Source organism: Schistocerca nitens, chromosome 4 (genome assembly GCF_023898315.1).
Source record: "Schistocerca nitens isolate TAMUIC-IGC-003100 chromosome 4, iqSchNite1.1, whole genome shotgun sequence".
Classification (NCBI taxonomy): Eukaryota; Metazoa; Arthropoda; class Insecta; order Orthoptera; family Acrididae; genus Schistocerca; species Schistocerca nitens.
In genome coordinates, this window is record NC_064617.1 from 664,072,340 (window position 1) to 664,097,812 (window position 25,473).

The following is a 25,473-nucleotide window of genomic DNA, read 5'->3' on the forward strand; positions in this document are numbered from 1 at the left end:
GTCTACAGGTGCATATAGCAGTCTCATAACATTTCATCAGCAGTATTTAAACAGCTCCAACAGTGGCACCCAGAAATGGCGAGCAGCCGCAGACATCAACATGTGACATTATGTCAGTAGAAGCAGTTCCATTAGTGACACCCAGCAATATTGAACAGGTGCAGACACCAACAAGTGACATTTCAGTAGAAGCAGTTCCATCAGTGGCACCCAGTAATGTTGAACAGGTGCAGACACCTACAAGTGACATCATTTCAGTAGAAGCAGTACCATTAGTGGCACCCAGTAATGTTGAGCAGGTGCAGGCACCAACAAGTGACATTATGTCAGTAGAAGCAGTTCCATCAGTGGCACCCAGCAATGTTGAACAGGTGCAGACACCAACAAGTGACAACATTTCAGTAGAAACAGTTCTATCAGTGGCACCCAGCAATGTTAAACAGGTGCAGACAGCAACAAGTGACATTATTTCAGTGGAAGCAGTTCCATCAGTGGCACCCAGCAATGTTGAACAGGTGCAGACACCAACAAGTGACATTATGTCAGTAGAAGAAGTTCCATCAGTGGCACCCAGCAATTTTGAACAGGTGCAGACACCAACAAGTGACATCATTTCAGTAGAAGCAGTACCATTAGTGGCACCCAGTAATGTTGAGCAGGTGCAGGCACCAACAAGTGACATTATGTCAGTAGAAGCAGTTCCATCAGTGGCACCCAGCAATGTTGAACAGGTGCAGACACCAACAAGTGACAACATTGCAGTAGAAACAGCTCTATCAGTGGCACCCAGAAATTTTAAACAGGTGCAGACAGCAACAAGTGACATTATTTCAGTAGAAGCAGTTCCATCAGTAGCACCCAGTAATGTTGAACAGGTGCAGACACCAACAAGTGACATTATGTCAGTAGAAGCAGTTCCATCAGTGGCACCCAGCAATGTTGAACAGGTGCAGGTAACAGTCCATAATATTCACTATCACTAATCAGACAGTTCATCAGAATTTATCAGCAAAAATTAAACATTTACAAGTGGCACCCATCATGTTGAACAAGTGCACGTAAAAGTCCAAAATATTCACTATCACTAATCAGACAGTTCATCAGAGTTCATTAGCAGAAATTAAACATTTCCAAGTGGCACCCACCAATGATAATACGTGTAAGCACGAACAACAGTTTGAACGCACCCACAATTGCTTTTCCAAAATTATTATTAATGCTCTTAAACTAAACATACATATTATGACAAACACACAAATGATATCAGATAATTGTCATATTAACTATTACAATACACAAATAACAGTAAACATATAATATTTGTGGGTATCAGTGCAAGCCACAACAAAGACGTAAAATAATATTTAGGAGCTAGGTCGGTACCAATTATTTGTGATTAGGAAAGGAAAACACACAAAACACACTCATTCATCTTTCATCCACATTAAGTGCTACTGTGTAATTGAATAGTGTTAACTGTGTAAATGTAATTCTGTCAAAGATCTGATGTTCGACATGTGTATCAAGTAGTAGTGGCAGCAATGTATAACAGTCGATAATAGTTCGTCAACGTCATAGTCATCATGTCAAAACCAATGTTTGCCAAGCCATATCAAATGTACGGTTGCTGAACAACTGTCAATGTGCCAAGATATGCAAATACTTCCTCTCTCAAAAAAAGTATATACTGCTTATTGATTTAACAAAGTGTGTGTGTAGACAATCTTCCTTCTACTTGAGTGTTCCAGTCTGCCATCTTCATCCTCCTTGTTCCATATAAACCAACAAAAAAAAAAATATGCTCCTCACTTACTTTACCTCTTATCCACAAAAACTCCAATAATCATCAGCATCACATAATATTAATACTTCAATAATACCTCTTACATCGATACATTTAAACCTTATCATCAATATCATTTACCTTACCTCTTGTCCACCAAAACTCCAATAGTCATCAACTTCACACAATCTCAATACCTCAATAATATATTTTCAATACGTCGACACTTATAAACCTTATCGCCAATATCATTTAACTTCCATAACAACTCTTTCCTCTAGTCATTCTCCTTGAACAAGTACAGATAAAATCCTGGTGCAAACTTCAATTCATCATCCCATACAATCCGAAGACACAATGTCCACACAGAACCTCTGTGTAATCCATCTGACCCAAATCTTCTACTCATTATGAATTATAAAATACATTTTGGTTACCTTGTCCATCATTAAATAAAAGAAATGCATACATGACCTCTAACAGCCTTTAGTTTGAATAACTTTCAGTAAGTAAGTACGAGTACGGAGTGTGAATGATCATAATATTTCACAGTGTGTACACCACTTCAAGAATCATGGCAAAACAGAAGCAAACATGTGGAGTATTTCTTGTGTCAAGTGTCACTTGCTATTTCAATTGCTCACGAAGAATACAGTGTAATAACTGTCAATAGTCTAAACCAAGTGTCGGTATGTCATGTTGTTAGCTTCCTTCCTATTAGCATAAATTTATACAGCTTTCATAAAACCTCCAGCTCATGTGACTTCAATGAAGTTTCTTGTACTAATGTCGTTCGTAGCATTATAGTAGTTCATTTTCTTATCTTAGAATATAAGGCACTGAGCGTAAGCAAAACATGCAATAGCGAGTACATATACCAGTAGAGAACAGAATGTCAACACGTGGATGCAGCATAATCCCTACAACGAGGCTCTGCCAAGCGAACAATCTATAATTAATACCACAGTGTGACCTAAATTCCATGTTCGTACACAGCATATCAGCATTTCTATATACCAAATTAAAGAGTAGTTATGACAACAAAACAGAAATATGTAAATATGCAATCCATAAGCAAAGCAGCAAATATATATCTTACATAATAAACAGGTCATTAGCATCATATCAGCATTAGCAAATAAATGTTCATACGTAATCTTAATAAGTAAACATGAAGGCGCAAGCAGATAAATCACAAAGTATAGCTTACATACATAACCATATCAGCACAATTAATCATGTGACAATTATAATTTAAATAAGTAAGCACAGCAGGCACATAATAAAAAAAATATGACATCAGTGAAAAAGCAGTGCAGCCAAGCGATGCATAATATACATCAGTAACAACCCTGTTCATTACTCAATCATTGTCAAAATCAGTTAACACAAAGTATAAATCACGTAATCGCGAGCAGCAAATTACGTCTAAAGTACGTACCTAAGTGGAAATATGTTACCTAAAAAATAAACTGAATTAATAGTTACCTTTTCAGTTTATTACTTTCTTCTTCGAAATTACATTCTTCCTGAAATTTTCTCCATAGCAAGTCCTCTTAACGTCGGACACACACAGAATTTACCTAAGTTCTTAAATATTTTGTACAACTGTATCCTGAAAAAAACTGAACGTTAATAACATAATTTATCATGTCACTATAGCTTTATACTGAATTGAATCAGAGAAATTAGACTGCGTATTTGTTTACGGCTGTCAGTGCATTCGCATTGAGCGCTCGATCAGCTGTAGGTACGCGTGACGTAAGAAGTAATTGTTTGCGGTCAACGACTGCCTTGTGCGACGCGCAGTCTTGACTGTTGCTTTGAGTATGTCCCGCCGCTGGAACATGGCGCGGTATCCTTGTACTCTCCGTGTGTATGTCATTCCACAAAAATTTTAACGTTCGATGTATGATGTATTCTCTTAGAGCGACGAGATTTAAGAGTTTCTACTTCGACAGTGTTATCATGAATAATTTTGCTAACCCTATATGGACCGTTATAAAGCAGAAAAAATTTGCGACACAAGCCTTTTCCTTTGTGAGACAAACGATGAGACTTAATTAAAACCTTTTTACCAACAAACAAGGTTTTTAAACGACCAGGACGTTTAGCTGATCTCTCTCTTCTAGCAGCCGCAGATGCAGTATTTTGTAGAGCTAGGTTGAGAACTTCAGAATGCCGCAGTTTCCGTGAAGGCGGAAAAGGAACGATTTCAGAAATGCGATTTGTCGGTGCTTTATTTTTTAATATCAATATAGGCGGTAAAGAAGTTGAATCATTAGGGAGTTCATTCAGAATGTTTTGAAAAATATGAAGATACTGATCCCAAGTTCTGTGATTCTGATGACAATAAAGTCGACACAATTTATTGATTTCCTTCATCCATCTCGCTGAAGCATTAGATTGAGGGTGAAAAAGTGAAATGAAAATTGGTTTAATCTTACGACGCCGTAGAGTATGAAGCCAAATTTTAGAGCTAAACTGTGATCCATTATCTGATATAGCCTTATCAACATCACCCACTTCTTTAAGAAAATGTTTGATGAAAGCACTAGATACTGAACGAGCTGTTGCTTTGCGTAAAGGTGTAAAACACACATATTTTGATGTCAATTCCACTGCTACCAAAATGTACGCAAAACCATTAGTAGAACGAACCACTGGACCGAACAAATCGACTGCAGCCATCTCCTTTAATTTCGCTGGAATGATAGGAAACAACTGTGCTCTGTGAGAAATAGTTGGCGGCTTAGCCTTTTGACATAATTTGCATTTGGCAAGAACAGATCGAATACGTTTTTCCATATTACTGAAGTAGCAATTTTCTCGTAATTTATGAAAGCATTTTCTGGGACCAACGTGTGCATAACTGAAATGTGTATACCAAATCAATTTATTAATCCACTCATCCAGGAATACAAACTAACCAAACAGATTTGTCGACAAATTTTCGTTTGAAAAAAATATCATTGCGAACTAAATAATACTGTCTAATCGCTACGCTTTCCTTTCTTCTCCACTTCTCCTTAATGTCCTTCCAGATTGGATCTTTATTTTGCTCCATAGCGATGTCCTGGAGCGAAGACGAAATAAAATTTTCAAACGCAACACCTTGAATATACATCAAACAATAATTGTTTTCTTTGCAGTCCTTCTGAGCACTTTGTTTCAAACCCATAGGTGCACGTGATGAAGCATCAGCGATAATATTTGAAGAACATTGTATGTAAACAATACTAAAATCAAATTCCTGTAGATACAGCGTCCATCATGACAAATCTTCCATGTGTTAATTTTGTTGACATAAGAAATTCAAGAGCTCGATGATCGGTGTAAACCTTAGTATGTCTCCCATACAAGAATGTCCGAAATTTTGTGAAAGCCCAAACAACAGCCAAGGCTTCAAGTTCCGTAATCGAATAATTCTTTTCTGATTTAGAGAGAACATGACATCCAAATGCAATAGTTTTCTGTGCTACAACGCCGTTTTCTTCTATCTCTTCAAATAAATGTGCACCTTGGCCTTTATATGATGAGTCCGTCGCCAAACAGAAATCTTTAGATAAATCCGGATGTGAAAGACGTGGAGTAGCAACTAAAACATCAAGAAGTTGTTCAAATTCTGATTGAGCTTCCTCATCCCAACACCAATTAGAATTCTTTCCAGATAGCTGACATAAACGATGTGTTCAAACTGTCCAATCTAACAAAGCATCTAAGAAAATTACAGACACCAAAGAAATTACGAACATCACGTTTTGTGGTAGGAACAGCATAATTACGTATAGCGTCTAGTTTCTCAGGACCAGGAAGAATACCTTCTGTAGAAATAATATCACCAAGAAATTTCACCTGAGAACGACCAAATTCAGATTATTCCAAGTTCGCTGTAATGCCAACTCTTACAAAAATCCGTAATAATGAATCCAAAATTTTGTTATACTCACTCCAAGAAAGTTTAGCAATAAGAATATCGTCAACATATGAAGTAATATTGTCACGAAGATAAACAGGTAAAATTTCGTTTAAACTACAAATGAGTGCTGCTGAGGATACAATAAGTCCAAACGGTAATTTCCGAAATCACTTTCGGGTAAAATAGTCATATCCGGTTATTCTTTACCGGCTCTCTAGATAGATGGATAGTTGAAGAATTGTTTTGTTAGATACAAAGAATAGTAAAAGAGTAGGCAGCGGTGCAGAAAACTAAAAGGAAAGTAGCACCACTACAGCTTGGGGCCCTGTGCACGCTACGGCACATATTCACTTAGTGTAGCGAATCCCCTGAGGACTTAAGTAGCCGCACATAAATTCCAGTTTGTGTCTTAGTGGCCAATTTGGTGAAGTCCGTACATAAATTGATCTAACCATGAACATGGATGTATGTCATTCTTAGAATTGCGAAAGATCTTAAATATCCGATCAGTTAAAAAGTGTTTATAGTCAAAGTTTTCGCATCGTGGTGACAAAGACCTACCGCGTCTGTCCAAGTCCGAATGTCGATTATTGTCAAGTTCACGCGCCTGGCGGTCTCTTGTTACTTATCGTAAATGAAATAAATTATTTTCTTCAAAGCCCTCTGCTATCTGTGATTCTACATTTCTTCTGCGGTCTTTTCCTACGATTTCGCTTTCAATTTGTTTGACTTTCTTTCGTAACACCTCAAATTCACTATTAACGCGTTCATTAAATTTTCCCTGATTTTCAACACTTTTATTTGTGTTCTGGTACTCTTCTGTTTCTGCAAGTGGAATGGAGCTGTATCATCAGAATCTCTGTCCCCATTTAAACTAAGATTTGTCAATTTATCTGAAATCTCCTCAACTCTTTCTGATAAGTCACCTATTTGTTCTTCTGTTTATTTACGTCTTCCGTAAGTGTCGCGACTCGGGTTTCGGTATTGACACATATAGTAGTTAACTGTTCATACTGTTGTGTTAGGTTATTTATTCTGTCAATTAGTACGGATTCCCCGATTCTTTCAAATATTTGTTCCTTATCGTGTGCACGTTGTAAATTTAACTCTGAAAATTTTTGTACTATCACGCGATCTCTTTCTTCCTGTTCTCTATCCTGTTCCTTTTGTCTAATTTCTATTGAAATTAATCTATTATTGTGAGCATTCAAAATTGTTTGTACTTCTTCTCTAATTTCTTTCTTTAATTCATCTTTCATGTTTTTGAAACATGTCCCTATTCGTGAGTCTAACCGTGTTTTCATTGTTCCCATATCAGTTTCTAACCGTGTTGCCAATATTCCCATATCTGTTTCAATTGTTCCTATTTGTGAGTCTAACCGTGATCCCAAATTTAATATTGCACTCATCAACTGCTCCATATTAACTTGTTCGAAATTCTTTTCGCCCCTAACATTTCCCTTAAAACTAACTTCCTTCGTGATAGCAGTAAAGCTATCTGTTGTTGTTTGTTGTTGTGGTCTTCAGTCCTGAGACTGGTTTGATGCAGCTCTCCATGCTACTCTATCCTGTGCAAGCTTTTTCATCTCCCAGTACCTACTGCAACCTACATCCTTCTGAATCTCCTTAGTGTATTCATCTCTTGGTCTCCCTCTATGATTTTTACCCTCCACGCTGCCCTCCAATACTAAATTGGTGATCCCTTGATGCCTCAGAACATGTCCTACCAACCGATCCCTTCTTCTGGTCAAGTTGTGCCACAAACTTCTCTTCTCCCCAATCCTATTCAATACTTCCTCATTAGTTATGTGATCTACCCATCTAATCTTCAGCATTCTTCTGTAGCACCACATTTCGAAAGCTTCTATTCTCTTCTTGTCCAAACTATTTATCGTCCATGTTTCACTTCCATACAAGGCTACACTCCATACAAATACTTTCAGAAATGACTTCCTGACACTTAAATCTATACTCAATGTTAACAAATTTCTCTTCTTCAGAAACGCTTTCCTTGCCATTGCCAGTCTACATTTTACGAGTATATCCTCTCTACTTCGACTATCATCAGTTATTTTGCTCCCCAAATAGCAAAACTCCTTTACTACTTTAAGTGTCTCATTTCCTAATCTAATTCCCTCAGCATCACCCGACTTCATTAGACTACATTCCATTATCCTTGTTTTGCTTTTATTGATGTTCATCTTATATCCTCCTTTCAAGACACTGTCCATTCCATTCAACTGCTCTTCCAAGTCCTTTGCTGTCTCTGACCGAGTTACAATGTCATCGGCGAACCTCAAAGTTTTTATTTCTTCTCCATGAATTTTAATACCTACTCCGAATTTTTCTTTTGTTTCCTTTACTGCTTGCTCAATATACAGATTGAACAACATTGTTCCCTTATCAGTTTCTAACCGTGTTGTCAATATTCCCATATCTGTTTCAATTGTTCCTATTTGTGAGTCTAACCGTGATCCCAAATTTAATATTGCACTCATCAACTGCTCCATATTAACTTGTTCGAAATTCTTTTCGCCCCTAACATTTCCCTTAAAACTAACTTCCTTCGTGATAGCAGTAAAGCTATCTGTTGTTGTTTGTTGTTGTGGTCTTCAGTCCTGAGACTGGTTTGATGCAGCTCTCCATGCTACTCTATCCTGTGCAAGCTTTTTCATCTCCCAGTACCTACTGCAACCTACATCCTTCTGAATCTCCTTAGTGTATTCATCTCTTGGTCTCCCTCTATGATTTTTACCCTCCACGCTGCCCTCCAATACTAAACTGGTGATCCCTTGATGCCTCAGAACATGTCCTACCAACCGATCCCTTCTTCTGGTCAAGTTGTGCCACAAACTTCTCTTCTCCCCAATCCTATTCAATACTTCCTCATTAGTTATGTGATCTACCCATCTAATCTTCAGCATTCTTCTGTAGCACCACATTTCGAAAGCTTCTATTCTCTTCTTGTCCAAACTATTTATCGTCCATGTTTCACTTCCATACAAGGCTACACTCCATACAAATACTTTCAGAAATGACTTCCTGACACTTAAATCTATACTCAATGTTAACAAATTTCTCTTCTTCAGAAACGCTTTCCTTGCCATTGCCAGTCTACATTTTACGAGTATATCCTCTCTACTTCGACTATCATCAGTTATTTTGCTCCCCAAATAGCAAAACTCCTTTACTACTTTAAGTGTCTCATTTCCTAATCTAATTCCCTCAGCATCACCCGACTTCATTAGACTACATTCCATTATCCTTGTTTTGCTTTTGTTGATGTTCATCTTATATCCTCCTTTCAAGACACTGTCCATTCCATTCAACTGCTCTTCCAAGTCCTTTGCTGTCTCTGACCGAATTACAATGTCATCGGCGAACCTCAAAGTTTTTATTTCTTCTCCATGAATTTTAATACCTACTCCGAATTTTTCTTTTGTTTCCTTTACTGCTTGCTCAATATACAGATTGAACAACATCGGGGAGAGGCTACAACCCTGTCTTACTCCCTTCCCAACCACTGCTTCCCTTTCATGTCCCTCGACTCTTATAACTGCCATCTGGTTTCTGTACAAATTGTAAATAGCCTTTCGCTCCCTGTATTTTACCCCTGCCACCTTTAGAATTTGAAAGAGAGTATTCCAGTCAAGCTATCTGTGTTCGATACTATTTCAGAATCTTCTATCGTTAATATTGTATTCTGTGAATTTTTTGATTGAGAAAAATTTTGAACTGGTTCCGGACTATTTTCCCGACTTATTAAATTGTTTTCTACTTAATTATTCATCATTCTGTTCTCCTGTGTTGGCGAGTTCGCCATGTTAACAATTTCGTCATTCTCATTGCCGATCATTTTTGCCATTTTCATCGATCGCGTAATCATTTACAAAACATACAAAACTCGTCACTATACGAGAATTACACACAATATAACACTTTATCACCAACAATACTATTCACACGAAATGCTTCCCGACAATCACGCCTAACGAACAATTAAAATCTTCACAATTGCACAACATTGTCAAACCCGTATACAAGACATCAAAAATTAAATTCTGCAAAAATACCATTAGAAGAAGGAAAAGACAACTACAAATGTTCAATTATCAAATCTACACATGCAATATAGACTACAACTACTAAACTACAAATTACTACAACAATACCACTGTCTGCCACTTTTACTATCAAAAGAATTCCAAGGGACGATCCGAAGCAGCGGTCGCCACGTGCATGAGGGCTTAATTAAATATAATGCAAATAATTTTAATTTCAGTAGCTGTCTGTCCGGTTACGCAGTCTCGTAACCGGTTGGCCCTGACTAGTATTAGTACGCAATCTGACTGCATAGAATAACAACAAAGAATGAAAGGAAATATCCGTTAACACAATTAATTAATTAAGTCCCCAGCAACTATAAAAGCTACGAAACAACAAAGCTCAAGTGTAACTGTTCTGTGTGTGGAAGTGTGATTCAACGTACACATCTGGCACGGTTCTTCCTCAATAAGACAAGGTATTTTAAGCACCATTTACACTGAAGTACTTAAAAAAAAAAACAGAAATACTATAATTGCACATAGAAACCAGAATTACACTCTAATATATGAACACAAGCCAGATGCTTTGTCGACTGAACCTGTGACCAAGGGACATTGTTAGTTAGGAAATTTGAAATAAAAAGAATGGTATTTTACCTTCATATATATTGACGAAAAATACACTCTGATCATTACAACATCCCCATTCGAACAGCATCGGCTGTCTAGCCCATCAGAACAACTGCAAACGACATGCTCACAACTAGTACTGCTATCGACATCCTCTCAAAAAACACTGACTACGGCAACCTCAGAACTACTACTGCCCACAGCAACTTCTGAACTACCACTGCCAGTGGAGGCGGTGGAATAAAAATCTTTGGCGCAATCTCTGGCGCTGTGACTCAGTGTAGCCACCTTTCAACTGCTAAGGTCATCATTCCCTAAGCTTACACACTGCTTAAACTAACTGATGCCAAGAACAACACACACACCCATGCCCGAGGGAGGACTCGAATATCCGGCAGGAGGGGCCGCGCAGTCCGTGAAATGGCGCCTCAGTCTAAGGCGCTGCAGTCATGGACTGTGCAGCTGATCCCGGCGGAGGTTCGAGTCCTCCCTCGGGCATTGGCTTAAGTTAATTTAAGCAATGTGTAAGCTTAGGGAATGATGACCTTAGCAGTTTAGTCCCATAAGATTTCACACACATTTGAACATTTTTTTTGAACATGGTGCCTCAAACAGCGCGGCCACTCATCGCGGCTGATCCGCTATGAATAGGAAGGTAGGGCAGAGAGTGTGTTACTGTGAACAGTTATGTGATAGGGTAGTTCTTATCAGAACTGATAGCAGATCAATACCGGCAGCGATAGTTCAGGTATAAAAGTTGACGTCGCAAGCTGAAGATGAAGAGACAGAGAAAGTATATAACGATACCGATAGGTGAATTCAGTACGTAAAGGGCGCTGGAAATCTAATCCTCATGGGGGACTGGAATGCGATCGTAGGGGAAGGAGTGGAAGAAAAGGTTACAGGACAATGTAGGCTTTGGTCAAGGAATGAGAAAAGAAAGGGATTAATTGAGATCTGTAATAAATTTCAGCTAGTAATAGTGAATGTTCAAGTATCATGAGAGATGGAGCTGTACTTGGAAACGGCCGGGTGATACGGGAAGATTTCAAATTAATTACATCATGGTCAGACAGAGATTCCGAAATCAGATGCTGGATTGTAAGGCATAAGCTGAGATCATAATGTAGTAGTGATGAAGTGTTGGCTACAGTTTAAGAGATTAGTCAGAAGAAACAATAAGCAAAGAAGTGGGATACGGAGGTACTAACGAATGACGAGATACGCTTGAAGTTCTCTGAAACTATAGATACAGCAATAAGGAACAGCTCAGTAGCCAGTAAAGTTGAAGAGGAATGGTCGTCTCTAAATAGGGTGTAACGTCTAGTAAGAAACAAAAACAACATATTATGTAGTAATTAAAAAATTAGGTGTATCATATTGTGTCATTGTATAAAATTATGTATTTTTTTATTATTTATTTTTGAGAACGTCTGCGTCGGCGAGTAATAAAACCGCCACAGAAGATAAATGTTGAACAGAGATTGAAAAAGGAATTAGTATATAATACGTGTTGAATATGAATGTCTTTGTCTTCTTAATTTGGAAGTTGTGCGAGTAAGATCTCCTGTGTTGTCGTAGAGAACGCTAATGTAGCATTCTTTTGTCGAGACTGAGAAATGTACGCCATTACGTGTGAATTCACAAAGGTCTGTAATCACTGAGATATTTAAATGTTTTAATAGAGTTGTTTAAATGAAAACTTGTATTATCAATTGTTAAAGCTTGCTTGCCTATTATCCCATCCTGTTGAGACATTTTTCAGTTATATAAATATTATCTGTGGTGCTGAGCTGCGTGGAGAACGAAGAGCCGCTGCCGCGGCGTATTTAAACGACTTACAATATAGTCGAGCATACCGCAAGGAAGCGGTAAAATTACAGTAAAATAATATTATTTCTTTTAGCTCCCAGGCTGGCAGTGAAGATCAGCAGATTTTATGATGTGTTGCAGGTTGACGCGGGCTGCTGATAGGATATAATTCACAGTACCAATAAGTTAATGTACCTTCAAAATCGGATAGGAATCTTGCTGTGCTCCGTTCTGATCTGGCAAACTTTATAGTGACAACGTATTTTTTTAATGAGAGTCTCATGTTCTTGGGCTAGTCGTTGTATGAAATAGTATCTTACCGAGAAATAAAATCCACTGCAACCTTGTGTTTTTGAACGATCATACGAACTGTAACATCAGTGTTCATAACAAAGTAATTTCAGTTTTCAATAATTATGAAGTAGGGAAGATATATTGATTCTTAGCATGAGTTACAGTTACGAAAAATCGTTCCTTAAATTGTAGGCCAGATACAGAACAATAAGACTTAAATATATACATATTTTATTTCGCTAAAAGGTAATGATGATAAAGAAATTCAAAGCACAGCATTGCTAAAAGTATTTCACGTAACTCTTTTCATATATGCGTTGTTACGCCAATAATCACAATTAAATAAACAAAAGAGCAACAATTTACAATTCACGAGTTTACGTGAAACTAATTCCCGAGTTACGTGAAACTGTCGCCCAAAAACGCGGGGCCCGAATTTGCAGTGGCCACAAATATAAAATTTTGTGTATTTTTCTTTCAGTGTCTATTGTTATATATATATATATATATATATATATATATATATATATATATATATATATATAGGTATTTAGTGATAATTGTATGTATGTATATCATGATCAATGCCATGTATTAATGAATGTGTAAACACTCTTTCATGACAAAACGTACTACTGCAAGCGAGTAAGAGAAGACGATCCTGATAGTACTGAGAAACTGTAACGACTACGTAATCCGGGGGCAGCTGAACCCCGAGATCAGATAAACTAAAGGTAAGACTACAGTGTAGTTGTCCTGTTTGTAGAAGTTGAGCTCCAGTGAAGTGATCTCATTTCGCTAGTGGTGTGCATATTGTGCGTAGTTTGATGTTAGTGTTTGTGACAGGACAAAGTTGATGGTAGATAGTAATTTTTAGTGTGCAGTGTAGGGTAGCTAAATTAACGTATTTTGTGTGCAAGGGGCAAAACTGTCAGATTTTGTGTTTTAGTAAGCAATTTAGGAATATGGTTAAGTTGCGTAGTCAGCGTCCGAGCAATATGGATACTGAGGAACAACAGTTAGTTAGTGCAGGAAATGTAGAACCGGGTACTTTAAGCAGTTCAAGTACTCTCTTTGAGGATATAACATGCGAAAATGTGGGGGCAGGGGCACAGGAGGTGGTGCCACCGCCCACTAGTGCTCAAGGAGATGTCGATAAAGAAATTGTACCACCACCAGAAAAGCAGGAACCAGAGAGTGGTAATCTGCCTGGTGGGTATTCACTTCAGGCTATCTTAGAGCGTGTGTTAGATTACCAGGCAAAATTTGCGCAACAACAAGCTGAAAAGGACGAGAAAATTGAGATTTTTCTCGCACAGCAAGCTGAGCGAGATCGTCAGCAAGCTGAGCGAGATCGCAGGCTAGAGGAAAATTTACTTGCTCAGCAAGCTGAGCGAGATCGTCAGCAAGCTGAGCGAGATCGTCAGCAAGCTGAGCGGGACCAGCAACTAGTGCAATCGTTAGAAAGTATGAAAAAGGAGATTGCCTGTATGAAACAGAATTATGAGTCGATACCTAAGGCCGTGCAGGAGCTGACTGAACGGGTCAACAACCTGCAAGTAGCAAACACTAACAGGGTAGACGAAATAGGTGTATTAGCCAACCGAGTAGAAAAGCTAGAAATAGATTCCACGGAGCTTGTAGAGCAGAAGTGGAACGAACAAGCAACTAAAATTGAAACAGAATTCAACTCATGGCTAGAAGTGAAGGAGAGTGAGATTGACAAAAATATTAATTCTAAAGTACAAGCAGCCATAGCAAATAGAGATTCCGAATCGTTCAGTGCCGCAGTAAATAGTCAGGTACAGAACGACGTGCAAACCATCAAACAAATACTCAGTGAGGATATTCCGCAGTGGCAAGTGAATATGAACAAACGGATATCCGACCTGGAGAAGGGTTTAGCACAAAGCAGAAAACATCTGGAACAGGAACATATATCGCCAACAGCCCATGGTTTTGGCAACGCACAACCTTATACGCGATACAACAATGGGGAATCTGTAGTCGATAATGCGAAGAGCTGTAGCTTCAGTTCGGAGCACACAGCATATGTCCCAGGAGCAAACCCATGTTGTTCAAAAATATTAGTGGAAGAAAGTTTAATCAAAAATAGGCAGTTTCAAACGTTTACTACTGAACGGAAATCAGTACACCCAGTAGTATTCATAAAAAGCTTTAAAAATATCTTGCCCAGTGTCTGGAATGAAACACAGAAAATTCAATACGTAATGTCATACATACAAGGTGACGCAGCGTTGTGGGCTACAGAAGTAGCAGACAGCTGCAGGACATACGAACAGTTCGAAAGGGCATTTCTGTCGAAATATTGGTCGCCTTGTATACAAGAGCGTTTAAGAAAAGAAGTATATAATCCCGAACCGTACTCACCCCGTCTTGGGAATTTGAGACGGTATTTTGAAAAATATATAAACAAAACACGCTACTGGGACGAGCCTATATCACCAAGAGACATAATAAGACTACTAAAATCACATTTACCCATTCATATCAAAGAGAAATTAATACATGTACCAGAAAGCGACATGGAAAACTTCCTGTCTGTTCTAGATTCTATAGACTTGATACAGGAAGACGTAAAATCAGCGTGTGATCACTCGCGGAATAATGGGTCAGGATGTAAACATGACAGAAATAGTAGTGTACAAAACCACAACCATGGAAATGGTGGGGGTGGTAACAAGCGGCAAGAACATTCGCAAAATGGTAGTAATGGTAGAGGCCAGAACGGGTATGGACAACCAACTTATAACAAAAAGCGTCGATTTGACGACCGGTACGAATCCGGAATGTCAGGGACCAACCGCTGGAAAAATGCGCGAGGTCAGTGGCAGAGCAATTATAGTGATAGTAATCGAAATTGGCCGCAGAATCAGCGAAGAAGCCCAGAGCGACAGGGTAATGAACGGTATGACAACAATAGACCACCACCGCAAAACGCGCCTATTGCGCAGCCGTGGCGGCCTACAAATCAGAGTGTACATATAGTGGAGGTCGCGGACAATAGCCGTCCAAGTACCTCACAAGTAAGCAATCCAACAAACTAGAATCGGCCTCGATATGCTCTCCATCGCTGGCCGAGGGGTGAAGTGAGAGCAACACGAATGATAATAATATACCTGGGATACGTATGCTGCGTTACAGCGACGGTGTCAGTATGGATAAAGATCTGCTGAACGAACCGCACGAATGTAAGAAAGATAATAACGAAAATGTGCAAGCTATTATCGAAGCGAAAATCAATGATGTTGCAGTGAATATAATCATCGAAACAGGTGCCTCAGTAAGTGTAATGAGTATGGAGTTATTTAAAGCACTGGGAAAAGGACATAGCATTCCGACTTTCCCGGTTAATAATTGTAAGGTGTCTGGAGCCATTAGTGCACAGAGCCAGTTAGTTAAGTACCAGGTGCAGGTGGAGATTTGTAAGGAGGGCGAAGCCATAGTGAGCTCGTTCCTCGTTGTTAAAGGATTAAAGGTGGCCTGCATTCTGGGAGTAGATTTTCTCCGTGAGAGGGACGCATTGATCGACCTCTCCGTGGGGAAATTAAGCATAGTTAATAGGGGTAGGAGGATTGAGTTATCTATGATGAAATCGAAGGAGGTACTTGTGCCGTGTTGTAATCGAATCAATATCAAAGGTAGGAACCCTTGGGTACTACACCTCGATGATTTTTCACATGCAGCAGACCTCTATTACCCGAATTTAGAGGATCGAAATATTGAAACAAATGTTGAGGCATTTCAAACCAAAGTGCAGGAATCTGAAGGTTTAAGCGATACACAAAAACGACAGTTGACGCAGCTGCTATCGGAATATACTATGGTATTTACCGACCGACCAGGAATAGTCAAAGGGTACCAATATCACATAGAGGTGATGCCCCATAAAACATACTGTCGCGCAACTTACTCCATCCCTTGGTCGAGGAGGGAATTAGTAGCTAAAGAGATTCGGAAGGTGTTAGAGTGGGATATCATTGAGCCCTCCTTCTCTCCATACAGTAGTCCTCTTGTAGCAGTGGCGAAAGCCAATGGAAAAATCAGGCTAGTGTTAGATGCGAGGGACATTAACAAAATTATTATACCTGTCCGGACTCGTCCAGAGAATTTAGATGAGCAGATACAAAAATTTCATGGAGTGCAGTACTTGACCTCGGTCGATCTTAAAAGTTCATATTGGCAAATCCCACTTACACCGGAATCCAGGAAGTATACAGCTTTCATATTCGGAGGGCGAAGTTACCAATTCAAGGTACTTCCCTTCGGATTGAATGTGAGTGCTGGAGTGTTTATTACTGCACTAGACACGGTACTGGGTCCAGACTTATTAGAAAAAATCACTGTATATGTTGATGATCTGGTAATCGCTACTGCTACTTGGGACGAACATATGGAATTGTTGCATAGAGTACTAGAGAGATTTAGGCAAGCAGGTGTGACAGCAAACCTCGAAAAGTCAAAATTTGGACGAAATAAAATTAAATTTTTAGGCCATCGGTTCGTGCCCTATCAGTTGTTAAATGGCGCGTCACTACTAAATCTACTACGAGAAAATGTGCAGTGGGTTTGGACTGACAAATGTCAACAAGCTTTCGAAGCGATTAAAACCGCACTACTGAATGCAAATATTTTGCAGCACCCAGATCTGTCAAAAGATTTTTGTCTTGCGACGGATTCATGTTCCTATGGCTTGTGAGCGTGCCTGTTTCAGTGGGAGGAAGGAAACGACCCGACAACAATAAAGATTATCGGCTTCGCCAGTAGGACTTTAACTAGCTGCGAGAGAGCCTACTCGGCAACCGAACTGGAAGCACTTGCAGTAGTCTGGGCTGTAAAAAAGTTTAATTATTATCTACAAGGGAAGGAGATTAGAGTGTATAGTGACCACCAGGCGTTAAGTTTTTTGATGTCATACAAACTATTCCATACCAGACTGAGGAGATGGATGCTTGTCTTACAAGAATACAGGATAAAGATTATGTACATAAAAGGCCAAGATAACGTAATAGCGGATGCTCTGTCGCGACTGCCGGTAGCATTACCGGAGTTAGCAGAACTGTTAGAGCAATCCGCGGAGTATAAAGTGCTGTTAGTACGTGATAATACTTACATGAAGGATTTTTTATATATATGTAAAAACATGTTCGAGTTACAGAGATCAGATCCGATGTGGAAAAAAATCATTAATAATATTGAAGAGGGTGTTAACAATAGAGATGAGCAAGGTTTTAAAATAGTGAACCATATTTTGTATCATAAACTTAGCACGAAAGAAGACTGCTGGGCAGTATGTATACCTAACCAGTCGGTAAAAGTTATGATATGGCACACGCACTTGGCATGGGGCCATGCAGGGATTGGAAAGTGTGCAGAGATCATGGCGAGATACTGCTACTTTCCCCGTATGAAACACCAGATTCAGGCAACAGTTAGAACTTGCGTGATATGTCAAAAAGCAAAACATTATAATAGATCCACTAAGTTTGAACTACATCCCATAGTTCCACTCAGGCCGCTTCAATTAGTATCTGTGGATGTAGCAGGTCCCTATCCCATGGCCAGAGGAGGTATGAAATATATACTGGCAGTGTACGATATTTTTTCCAAATACTTGGCAATTTATTGCTTAAAATCAGCTACTGCCAAAACCATGGTCAGGCGGATCAATCAAGAATACTTGCCTCAAGTGGGAAAACCCGAAGCCATAACGACTGATAATGCCTCTTATTTCACGGGTCGAACTTGGAAAAATTACCTACGGGAACAAAATATACAGCATATTCTGGTATCCCGGTTCCATCCAGAAGCAAGTCTAGTTGAAAGAATATTCAGAGAATTGAATAAGTTCCTTAGAATCTACCTAGGGAACCGACATACAAAATGGCCAGGGTTAGTACCTAAATTTGTAGAAATACACAATTTAACACCCCATTCAAGTACAGGCTACCCACCGGTAGAGATATTGAATGGAGTTAATGAGACACCGAATGAATGGCTCACGCCTTTACCGAGGTTACCAGACAAGGCAGAAACAAGGGAGGAAAAGATGAAAAAGATATGGAACAGACTAACCAGCTGTGCGGCAAAGAGGAAAAGGAAGTACGACCGAAGTGTAACTAACGAACAGAAATATAATGTAGGAGACCTAGTACTTATTCGTAACCACCCTAAATCCTCAGCCACCTTAAAACAGAATAGTAAGTGGCAATTGCTATATTCAGGGCCCTTTGAAGTAATAAGCGTGCCACACGAATGTAGCTATTTGTTAGCACATCCCCATACGGGGAAGATCAAAGGATTGTATCCACGTAAAGATGTGAAGTTATTTATTCAGTGACATCTCACATATAAAGAGTAATAGTTGTAAGAAGATTTTAATTGTGTTTTAGAATATAAGTATGTTAGTATTAAGAAAGAAATTTGTGTGTAATTAAACTTGGAGGAAGTGGAATTATAAAGTGAACGATAGCTTACACAGGAAAGATTTTGCTTACAGACAATTAGAGTCATGTCATTAAAATACTATATGCTCATTAAGCAACGAACAATCTTCTTGTTGATAAAGTGAGGATTAATTTCTTGAATCATTTTACAAAGGATTAATTTCTTGAACCATTTTCTATGTGTAGTATGTAAGTGCAATTAATGATGCAATCTTATATAGTAAGGTAACTGTTGTAATTGTATTAGAATAAGGAACCCTGAGAGAGAGAGTCTCTACTAGCCAAACATTGACTTTGTAATATGCAACAATTATGTGATGTGATGTTTGCTGCCAGTAGTGATTTGAGAACGACACTGGAGCAGAAGTTAATTAAAAACAAGCCCGTTCCGTGGAAACTCCGCTTTGTATGTAGCAATGCTTCAATTGAAGCCTGTGTACTTGGTACACGCCCTTGAATATTCATTACGCGATACGCGAATTAAGTCAACCAATGCAGAACCTACACTGTAGTCATGTAGGAAAAATCATTAAAAATAATGCTAGTGCTAAATGAAGTATTTATTGAGCAATATGCCCAAGTCAAGCTGTCATGCACATGGTAAAATCTGGTTGCTAGATGGGTGATAACCAGGCAAGCTACACTGATACAAAGAAAGGAAAACTATGTAAAAAAAAAATCACACACCTTTAAAAAATTTTACAAAAGGGCCATATACGCCTAGTAACAATATGAAAAGTGTGTTGTGATAAACTAAAAACAAATAGACGCCATGTAAATGAGAGTGATTATGCAAAGAACAGTTAAAAGGTATTAAAAAAATAAAGTGTGTGCATAAACAATTGAGGAAAGGACGGAATATTGTGTGTAGTAGGGACAGAAAATGACTGTTGTATCTGCACCAATATATACGTCGATAAGTCTAGTGTTGAGTGACAGACTGTCCTAGTGCAGTGCTCAACGAACAATAGACAGTGTATAAAAACAGTAGTTATTGATCCGTTCGGAGTCGATTCAAACAAACATCGCTCGATGGAGACATGTAGTATGTGTGTAACGAAACATTTTCGCGTGTTGAAAGACGCTCTGGCAGTGTATCAACCGTGGGAGTGAGTGAAAATGTGCAGTACAATGTGCGTGTGACGAACCCTGAATACCAGTGTCACAATGCCACAAGAAACCTGTTATCACGCCAAAACATCCTGTGCATACCAGTGAAGCGACGGCTTACTGAACAATAAACGCTTTTAACAAGTTGCATTTTCTTCCACAGCTAGTAATCTGTGTTCTTAAAGACAGTACACCGTTGTGGAATGTTTGTTTCATGCGCTACGACGGGGAGCCATGCGGAGAAGCAGAGACGAGTGCCGTGCCGCCAGCCAGCCGGTCGCGGTAAACCACTGCAACTCGCCGACATCGGCGAATGGTTCAGCGCGGTTCGCGACTGCTTGGGCGCCACGTCAGCACGACGTCGCTGTTACTGGGAGCCGGTCGTCGAACCCAGCGGCCGTCGGCACGCGGCGTTCCAGACGACGCTCCTCAACAATTGCTTAGCGCCGCCAGCTCCGTACAACATTGTTGTCACTCAAATGAACTATCAAATATGTGTTTAATGCACTAGAATGAATAGGATTTAGTGGACACGAAATGACGTGACAAACATTTGTTTTTTTTTACTTGAATATTCAATACAGACTCAAAGTATTCATTGGTTCAGTGATGTATAGGTATGTTTTCGTCATGTTAATGAAGTATACTCGCACGAATGCTAGACATTTTAAACCAATTGTCGTGAGTAAGTGCAAGGACGATTCATTATACTACTGTAAAAATGTGTAATAAGTGACGTGCATTACAATCCAGAACACAAATATTATATTGGTAACTAAGAGACTAAAAGTTTAACATGCTCTCACAAATAGCCTTTGTTATATGTGAACATTGGATAGAGTCTGAACTTTTTGTGATCAAACTGGGTATTAAAGCAAACCAGGCGAGATGACCATGGCTCCGGCGCAGTTTTCCCAGGTTTTCTGATCGCACGTAGCCCGAATGGGGGAGCCAAATAAATGTAATGACCCTGGGACTAGGTTGACGGTCACCTCGCAAAGTGTAAGAACAGTATAAAAAGTGTAATTAAACCTACAGTGTAAAAGAACAAAGAAGTGTAAAGTGAATGTTCCAACCAAGGTAACAGACAATAACCAAACAGACGTTAGTGGCAGCATATTGCCGAACATTTTCAACGTTAGTCAATTGATGCCAGGGGGCATTGTAACGTCTAGTAAGAAACAAAAACAACATATTATGTAGTAATTAAAAAATTAGGTGTATCATATTGTGTCATTGTATAAAATTATGTATTTTTTTTATTATTTATTTTTGAGAACGTCTGCATCGGCGAGTAATAAAACCGCCACAGAAGATAAATGTTGAGCAGAGATTAAAAAAGGAATTAGTATATAATACGTGTTGAATATGAATGTCTTTGTCTTCTTAATTTGGAAGTTGTGCGAGTAAGATCTCCTGTGTTGTCGTAGAGAACGCTAATGTAGCATTCTTTTGTCGAGACAGAGAAATGTACGCCATTACGTGTGAATTTACAAAGGTCTGTAATCACTGAGATATTTAAATGTTTTAATAGAGTTGTTTAAATGAAAACTTGTATTATCAATTGTCAAAGCTTGCTTGCCTATTATCCCATCCTGTTGAGACATTTTTCAGTTATATAAATATTATCTGTGGTGCTGAGCTGCGTGGAGAACGAAGAGCCGCTGCCGCGGCGTATTTAAACGACTTACAATATAGTCGAGCATACCGCAAGGAAGCGGTAAAATTATAGTAAAATAATATTATTTCTTTTAGCTCCCAGGCTGGCAGTGAAGATCAGCAGATTTTATGATGTGTTGCAGGTTGACGCGGGCTGCTGATAGGATATAATTCACAGTACCAATAAGTTAATGTACCTTCAAAATCGGATAGGAATCTTGCTGTGCTCCGTTCTGATCTGGCAAACTTTATAGTGACAACGTATTTTTTTTAATGAGAGTCTCATGTTCTTGGGCTAGTCGTTGTATGAAATAGTATCTTACCGAGAAATAAAATCCACTGCAACCTTGTGTTTTTGAACGATCATACGAACTGTAACATCAGTGTTCATAACAAAGTAATTTCAATTTTCAATAATTATGAAGTAGGGAAGATATATTGATTCTTAGCATGAGTTACAGTTACGAAAAATCGTTCCTTAAATTGTAGGCCAGATACAGAACAATAAGACTTAAATATATACATATTTTATTTCGCTAAAAGGTAATGATGATAAAGAAATTCAAAGCACAGCATTGCTAAAAGTATTTCACGTAACTCTTTTCATATATGCGTTGTTACGCCAATAATCACAATTAAATAAACAAAAGAGCAACAATTTACAATTCACGAGTTTACGTGAAACTAATTCCCGAGTTACGTGAAAAGGGCCATCACAGAAGTTGGAAAGAAAAACATAGGCAGACACAAGGTAACTGCGAAGAAACCATTGGTAACAGAAGAAATACAGCAGTTGACCGATGAATGAAGGAAGTACAGAAATGCTCAGAGGAATACAAGTCGCTGAGGAATGCAATAATTTGGAAGTGCAGGGAAGCTAATATGAAATGGCTGCATGAAAAATATGAAGAAATCTAAAAATAAACGATTGTCGGAAGGACTGAATCAGCTTATAGGAAAGTAAAAATAATCTCAGTTGAAATTAAAAGCAAGGATGGTAATATGAAGAGTGCAACTGGAATTCCACTGTTAAAATCAGGGGAGATAGCGGTTAAGTTGGAAGACATTGGAGGCTTCTATGAGGGGAAGATTTGTCTGTTGTGATAGAAGAAGAAACAGAAGTCGATTTAGAAGAGCTAGAGGATCCTGTATTAGAATCAGAATTTAAGAGACCTTTCGAAATTTTAAATCAAATAAGGCAGAAGGGATGGATAACATTCCATCAAAATTTCTACAACCATTGAGGGAAGTGGCAGCAAAACGGCTAATCACGCTGGCGTCTAGAATCTATGAGTCTGGCGGCATACCGTCTGACCTTCGGAAAAATATCAGCCTTAGAATTCCGAAGACTGTAGCAGCTGACATGTACGAGAATTATCGCACGGCCAAATTAACTGCTCATGCACCTAAGTTGTTGATAAGAATAATATACAGAGGATTGGTAAAGAAAATTGAGGATGTGTTAGATGACGATCAGTTTGGCTTTAGGAAAGGTAGAAGCACCAGAGAGAAAAATCTTACGTTGCGGTTGGCAATGGAAGCCACACTAAAGAAAAATAAAGTCACGTTCAAAGCATTCGAGAATGTAAAATGGTGCATGAAGTTCAAAATACGGGTAAGCCATAAGAAGAGATGGGTAGAATACAATATGTGAAAGAGGCAGGTGTGGGCGACCCAGAACGAAGTGCTCGGATTAAAAAGGGTGTAAGACAGCTATGTAGTATTTCGCCCGTACTGTTCTATGTGTACATTGAAGTAACGATGATGGAAATAATAGAAAGGTTCAGGAGTTTAATTAAAATTCAAGGTGAAAGCTTATCAGTGACACTCTTCGCTGATGACATTGCTATCCCGGTGAAAGTGAAGAAGAATTATATGATCTGCTGAACGGAATGAACAGTGTAAATGAGTACAGAATATGTATTGGGAGTAAATCGAAGAAACACGAAAGTAATGAGAATTAACAGAAATGAGAACAGAGAGACACTTAACATCACGGCTGATGGTCACGAATTAGACGGATTTAAGGAATTCTATTACGTAGGCAGCAAAATAACTAATCGCGGGAGGAGCAAGGAGGACATCAAAAGCAGGCTATTACTGGAAAGAAGGGCATAGTTGGCGTAGAGAAGTCTACTAGTATCAGACATAGCCTTTACTTGAGGAAGAAGTTTCTGAGAAAACAGTTGCACCGCAGCACTGTATCTTAGTGAATCATGGACTGGTAGAAAGCCGGAACAAAAGAGAATCGAAGCATTTGAGATGTGGTGCTACAGAAGAACATTGAGGATCAGATGTGCTGATAAGGTAAGGAATGAGGAGGTTCTGCGCAGAATCGAAGAGTAATATGTGGAAAACACTGACAAGGAAATGGGATAGGGTGATAGAATACCTGTTAAGACATCAGGAAATAACTTCCATTGCACTAGAGGGAGCTATAGAGGGCAAAAACTGTAGAAGAAAAACACAGATTCGAATACAGCCAGTAAACAACTGAGGAAGTAGGTATGTGATCGAAGGCTTTCCCGGCGTATGCATTGTTTCCAGGGCTCTTGGGTGCAAAGCCAGATGCGATCGTTGAATTCCCAAGATATTTCGGCGAATAACCTGTGGTTTAAGCCGTCTGTGGCTGCTTCAACCACACATATAATCTGTTGTGGGGCAGAGTGGTTCTGCCGGAATCCGAATTTGATATCCGGCGGAAGTTGCTCTTTAGTAATATGTTCCTGTGTGGGTATTAGCAGGAGGCGCTCATAGAAAAATGCTTCAAATGACTCTGAGCACTAAGGCACTTATCTTCTAAGGTCATCAGTCCCCTAGAACTTAGAAATACTTAAACTTAACTAACTGAAGGACATCAGACATTCATGCCCGAGGCTGGATTCGAACCTGCGACCGTAGCGGTTGCAGACTGTAGCGCCTAGAACGGCTCGGCCACCGCCGCCGGCGCGCTTATAGATCTTGCTGAGAGATGGCAACAGGCTAATCGGCCTCTAGTGCTGCGGGAATAGAGGGTCTTTTTTTAAAAAAAATCTTTGTTTCAATAATAATAATAATAATAATAATAACAATTATAATTATAAAACATAACCCACTTCGTTAATGATTAGTGGGTCCTAATTTGTTCAAAACATCAAATGCAGATAATTATAGGTTTAAATAATTTTTGAGCTAATATAACTAATGACAATGGGCAGCTAGGTTTCTTCTATTATTATTATTAATACGTCATGTATAATCTCTTAACTAAAACTCTACTACCTGCAGCGTCACAGTTGTGTCAGAAATATATAAACCTACTTTATTCCCTTGCCCATCGAGCTAATCCCGACGGGCGCGCCCCTGACACTGGGCAGACCAGGATGTTATTCGCTGCAGGCTCCTAATAACTAATTTCTTAATCTAAGTCCTACTAACTAGTTCTAACCTAAGTCCGGTGCTTTGTCTAGTATTGGTGATATTATTCCCCACTCCCCCTAGTCCTGTACGTTGCGGATTCCAGACTCGAGAAAAGTCGGCCTATTCACGAGCAGGCGGTATAGGAGTAGTGCGCGTATTCAGTATTTTGTATGTCTCAATTATTTACGTTAATTTATGTCCCTCAGGTATTCCTTTAACACTTTTCTTGATACCTCATCTGCTAGTTTATTGAGAGTTTGAAAAGTGTCTTCTTGTCTTAGTAGTTGGTATGTGTCACGGTCAGGTAATTGGTCACGTAATGTAGAAGCAACATCATTGAAAAGGGGGCACTCG